This window comes from Herpailurus yagouaroundi, unplaced genomic scaffold (genome assembly GCF_014898765.1).
Source record: "Herpailurus yagouaroundi ecotype Mexico unplaced genomic scaffold, PumYag 166, whole genome shotgun sequence".
Classification (NCBI taxonomy): domain Eukaryota; kingdom Metazoa; phylum Chordata; class Mammalia; order Carnivora; family Felidae; genus Herpailurus; species Herpailurus yagouaroundi.
In genome coordinates this window covers 27358922-27364781 of record NW_024412407.1, presented here as the reverse complement: position 1 = coordinate 27364781, position 5860 = coordinate 27358922, and the positions used below count along the sequence as shown (strand labels likewise).

Here is a 5860-nt window from a genome sequence, read left to right as displayed (position 1 = left end):
AGACAGTCTCTTTAACAAATGGTGCTGGGAGAACTGGACAGCAACATACAGAAGGATGAAACTAGACCACTTTCTGACACCATTCAAAAAATAAACTCAAAATGGATAAAGGACCTGAATGTGAGACAGAAAACTATCAAAACCCTAGAGGAGAAAGCAGGAAAAACCTCTCTGACCTCAGTTGCAGCAATTTCTTACTTGACACATCTCCAAAGGCAAGGGAATTAAAAGCAAAAATGAACTATTGGGACCTCATGAAGATAAAAAGCTTCTGCACTGCAAAGGAAACAATCAACAAAACTAAAAGGCAGCCAACGGAATGGGAAAGATATTTGCAAATGACGTATCAGATAAAGGGCTAGTATCCAAAATCTATAAAGAACTCACCAAACTCCACACCCGAAAAACAGATAATCCAGTGAAGAAATGGGCAGAAGACATGAATAGATACTTCTCTAAAGAAGACATCCAGATGGCCAACAGGCACATGAAAAGATGTTCCATGTCGCTCCTCATCAGGGAATTACAAATCAAAACCACACTGATATACCACCTCATGCCAGTCAGAGTGGGGCTAAAATCAACAAATCAGGAGACTATAGATGCTGGAGAGGATGTGGAGAAACGGGAACCCTCTTGCACTGTTGGTGGGAATGCAAACTGGTGCAGCCACTCTGGAAAACAGTGTGGAGGTCCTCAAAAAATTAAAAATAGATCTACCCTATGACCCAGCAATAATACTGCTAGGATTTTATCCAAGGGATACAGGAGTGCTGATGCGTAGGGGCACTTGTACCCCAGTGTTTATAGCAGCACTTTCAACAATAGCCAAATATGGAAAGAGCTTAAATGTCCATCAATTGATGGACAAAGAAGTTGGATGGATAAAGAAGTTGTGGTGTATATATACAATGGAATACTACTTGGCAATGAGAAAGAGTGAACTATGGCCTTTTGTAGCAACATGGATGGAACTGGAGAGTGTGATGCTAAGTGAAATAAGTCATACAGAGAAAGACAGATACCATATGTTTTCACTCTTATGTGGATCCTGAGAAACTTAACCGAAGACCATGGGGGAGAGGAAGGGGGAAAAAACAGTTACAGAGAGGGAAAGAGGCAAACCATAAGAGACTCTTAAAAACTGAGAATAAACTGAGGGTTGATGGGGGGTGGGAGGGAGGGGAAAGTGGGTGACAGGCATTGAGCAGGGCACCTGTTGGGATGAGCACTGGGTGTTGTATGGAAACCAATTTGGCAATAAATTTCATATTAAAAAATAAAATAAATGTATTCTTAATTCCCTTTATCTATTTCACCCATCTTCCCACTCACCTCCCCTTTGGCAAACACCAGTTTCTTCCTTGCGTTTAAGAGTCTAGTTTTTTGTTTGTTTGTCTCTTTTTATCTTTCTTCATTTCTTTTATTATTTTACTTCCACATATGAGTGAAATCATATGGTGTATTTGTCTTTATCTGACTGATTTACTTTACTTAGCATTATACCCTCTAGGTCCATCCATGTTGTTACAAATGACAAGATCTCATTCTTTTCTATGACTGAGTAAAAAAGCCATATTTTTGTGGGTTGCTTTCATATCCTGGCATTGTCAACAATGCTACAATAACATAGTGGTGCATACATCTTTTCAACTTCATGTAAATTAAAACTTCTTCACAGCAAAGGAAACCATCAACAAAATGAAAAGGCAAACTTGCTGGATGGGAGAAGATTTTGCAAATGGTATATACAATAAAGAGTTAATATGAAAAATACATAAAGAACTTACACAACTCAGAACTGAAGAAGCACATAATCCATTTAAAAATTGGCAGAGGAAATGAATCAATATTTTCCAATGAAGACAGACAGATGGTCAACAACACATCAAAAGATGCTCAACATCACTAATCATCAGGGAAATGCAAATCAAAGCCATAATGAGATATCTCTTTCCACCTGCCAAAATGGCTAAAATCAAAAAGACATAAATAGTAAGTGTTGTTGAAGATATGGAGTAAAAGGAATCCTCATGCACTATGTGTACGAATGTAAAATGGTGTAGCCACTGTGGAAATCACTATGGAAGTTCCTCAAAAAATTAAAACTAGAAGTACCATATGATCCTGACTATTTATCTAAAGAAAACAAACACTTTGTCTAGGTATTGTAATTATAATTGCTTCAAAGCCAGGCAGTACAGATATAATTACAAAGTAGACAAGTGGAGGGAGGGAGGGAGGGAGAGGGAGAGAGAGAGAGAGAGAGAGAGAGAGAGAGAGAGAGAGAGAGATCCTTCACCACACAATAAAAACAGAGCTCTATTATGATTCCCCCCCAAACATCCTATGGGAGACCTAGCTTTCTATGTGTTCAAGAGTACTCCCCACTATTGTGCAGAGGGACAAGACTGCATTCAGTTGTGATGATGTCAAGCCAAATATGTACTTGCACTACTAAGTCCAAGGTCTATATTTTTGTCCTAACTTGAGTGGGATTAGGTGACCAGGATGTGCTGGATCCCATAGGAAAAGTAGATAGCAAACCCAATCAGCATCAAGACACCAAATCAGGCTCAGGTGTCAGCTGTCATCTGCATCATAAGGCAGACATTCACAAAGATGGTCAGTAGTGGGAGGAGAGGCAGAGCAGGGACCTTAGAGTGAAGGGTACTGGAGCTCTGTGGCTGTCTCCAGATGACCCCAGTAATCCCAGTGATGAGCATCAGGAGCATCACAACCACTGAAATCCACACTGGGTCTCCAGAAAGCAGAACTGGCCACTGGGCCAGCACCAGGCAAAGAAGAGTGAGCAGCAGAACAAACAGTGAGGAGCAAACATAGCCAGGCCACCGAGTGGAGTGGGGGAAGAGCTGCCTGGAAAAAGTAGTCCCTGTAGAGTCAGCTGCTCTGCTGCAGGTCCATTCTCCTCCTGCACCTCTGTTTCATTTCTCCCATTCTTCACTTCAGGCTGATACCTAATGATGAGAACACTAAGAGCTACCAGGGAGTAAGCTAGCAAGGACCCAAGTAACCTGAGGTCCAAGAGATCAGTGAGTCCAAAGAAAAATGCCATGATGGCTGCAATAATGCTCAAGATCACAGTGACCACAATGCAGGTGTACGTGCCGGTTTGGATTCTTTTAAGGAAAGAGAACAGGACACCATCCTGTGCCATCTGATATACCACTGAACATATGGGGATCATAAAGGCAAAGATGCTGAAAGAAAGACTACAGAGGAATCCCAAATTTACAACGTAGTAGGCAGGGGTACAGCCAGTAAGGAGAAATGCCTCAGGCAAGGTGCTCCCAGGTTGAAACTTGTAGTAAGGCACCATAAGTGTAAGTGCCAAAGAGACACCAAAATACACCAAAAAGCAGATGAACTGTGAAATCACAATGCCCATGGGGATGGAATGCTGGGGATTCTGGGCTTTTTCAACTCTAGTAACAGTAACAGCGAAACCTATAAATGCATAGAAACAGTTAGCTCATCCATGGAGAATCCCCTCAAAGCCAAAAGTCACAAATCTTCCAGAGCCCAGAGGGCCCAAGCTAGAGGTGTCATTGAGTCCAGCCTTTATGTAGTAGTCTTGTTTGAGCTTCCAGTTGTGTAGGTCCCCCTTAATGAAGCCAGAGATTATTACAAAACTGGAGCATTAAAATTTTTACCAAAGTGAACACTTTGACAACCAGGAAAATCTGACCAATCCTCACAGTCAAAAAGTCCATGAGGAAGAACATAAGACCCACAACAAAGTCTTCTGGATATTCTACAAGGATCTGGGGAACATGTGGTTCAATGCTCTCACACAGGGTCTAAGAGATCTGGTTCCTAAGCAGGCTCACAAATGCTAAGGTCCAGGCCCAGGCCACAATGACTATGCCAGAAAAAAATGTAAAGAATGGTGCTCTGGCAACTGATGAAAGCCCAGAGCTCACCTATAGTGACATAGGTGCAAAGATATCCAGATCCAGAATGGGAAACTCTGGCACCAAACTCTGCATAGCACAGCCCAACCAACACAAAAGATAGGCCGACCACCAAAAAGCAGATCACAAAGGATGGTCCTGCTTGATTGCTGACCAACTCACCAGCCAGGACATACACACCTACACTTACTGTGCAGTCCACACCCAGGGCCACTAAATCCGGAGTTCTCAGTCTTCTCTGTGGGACATCCTCAGCCACTGGTTGTTCCAGCTTACATCTGTGTACCAGCTTTTGGCCAAATCTGCGAAGTGCCTGACACAGCATCTAGCTACAATTGCAGAGGATTCCAGGATCAGAGAGCTGAGCCCAGTGAGCAGAGAGTCTTGATTGGATTTGGTGAGGCTGGTTTAAGCCTGGTTGGGGTTGATGCTGCCACGTTTTGCTGCTCAGGTTTCAAAGTTACTGCTTTGTATTTCATCTGGTATGTACTATCTCTCCATAATGCATAAATAAACAATAAACATTTACTGAACAATGTTGTTCAACCAACCAAAACTCAGAAGTCCCATGTCACTTATTGCAAGACAAGTATCACAGAAACTGACACCAAAGGGTATCATGGAAGAATCAATCCTGCTTTCCCTGCAGAAGAGCCAAATACCTCCCAACATTCTTCTTTTTTGCACACCACTTGACAAAATCCCATTTGTTTTAATCTAACTTATGTATCTTCATGTACTAATTAAACTGTAAGACACAATAGGGCATGAACTTATTTGCAATAATATACGTGCAGGATGTCTGGGCAGTGCTGGAGCTTGAGTTATGACACATTAATTCATGGACTAGAGGGCATCATTGCAATTACAGAACGATTTTTAAAATATTAACTGAATTTAAAACACAAATATTGGTCCCCAGAGTCTGTAACCCTTAGCCCCAAAATAATCAAGCCAAGGTCTGATGTCACTTTGGTCCCTTTTCTCTTCATTGTGCCTCACCTCTTTGGCTATACTGATGGCAAAGAAAGTATTGTCCAACCCTTTGATTTACATACTTAGGCATACAGGGGCACTGGAAAAGAGAGAAAGAAGGATAAAGGGGCAGGGCCTTCATAACTACCTGCAAGGAGAGGGACAGGTAAGAAAACACTGGATAAATAGGTACAGCATTCAACCAAAGGTCCATTACTAAGAAGGGGAAAGAGCGAGAAACACCGTTTTATGAATTCTGACATTCAATAAACCTCACCTCAAAATCGTCTACTAAAACATAAGCTTATTAGCTAACCCTCATGAGACATTGAAGACACTTTTATTACATATAATTTGCCTGACAATCCAATGACTCTAATTAGACATCCTCATATGTGCTAGTGTTAAACACGTGGGGGTCCTAGGCTTACTGAGTTAGACTATGCATTGATAAATGCAAGGCTCAAATATAATAGTAGTAGTAGTAGTAGTAGTAGTAGTAGTAGTAGTAGTAATACCTTTGCTTAAGGATGCCGCATCTTATTTCTGGAAGAGGCAGTGCTGGGTAAGAACAATGAACTATAGAGATGAGCAATGAACATTATGTCAGAAAGTTTGGACTTGAGCCCTGGCTTTTCCACTTGGCTATGTAAGTCAAAGTAATTTGGTCAATTTTTATAAACCTCAGTTTCCTCATCTATAAGGAATCTTACTTGACCTCCCTTACTGGATCAACATGAGAATGCAGTGAGAAGATACTGCTGATGGTAGTGTAACTGGGGCCACCATTGTGAAGCACAATCTTAGTGGAATGAAGAACACATACACACATAGTCAACACTGTGTATTTGTTGAGTGTATCAAAGTATCTAAATACACATATACAGCATGGATTATAAGAGCATTTCTTAAACACACTAAAACAAGTGCCTCCAGTGAGGAGAGGAAAT

General features: G+C 41.4%; 1 pseudogene; it reads right to left on the bottom strand.

Annotated features, from left to right (window-relative positions):
• Nucleotides 1-2324: 2324 nt before the first annotated feature.
• LOC121038836 (cationic amino acid transporter 3-like) lies at nt 2325-4293 on the bottom strand (annotated as a pseudogene).
• Nucleotides 4294-5860: the final 1567 nt, after the last annotated feature.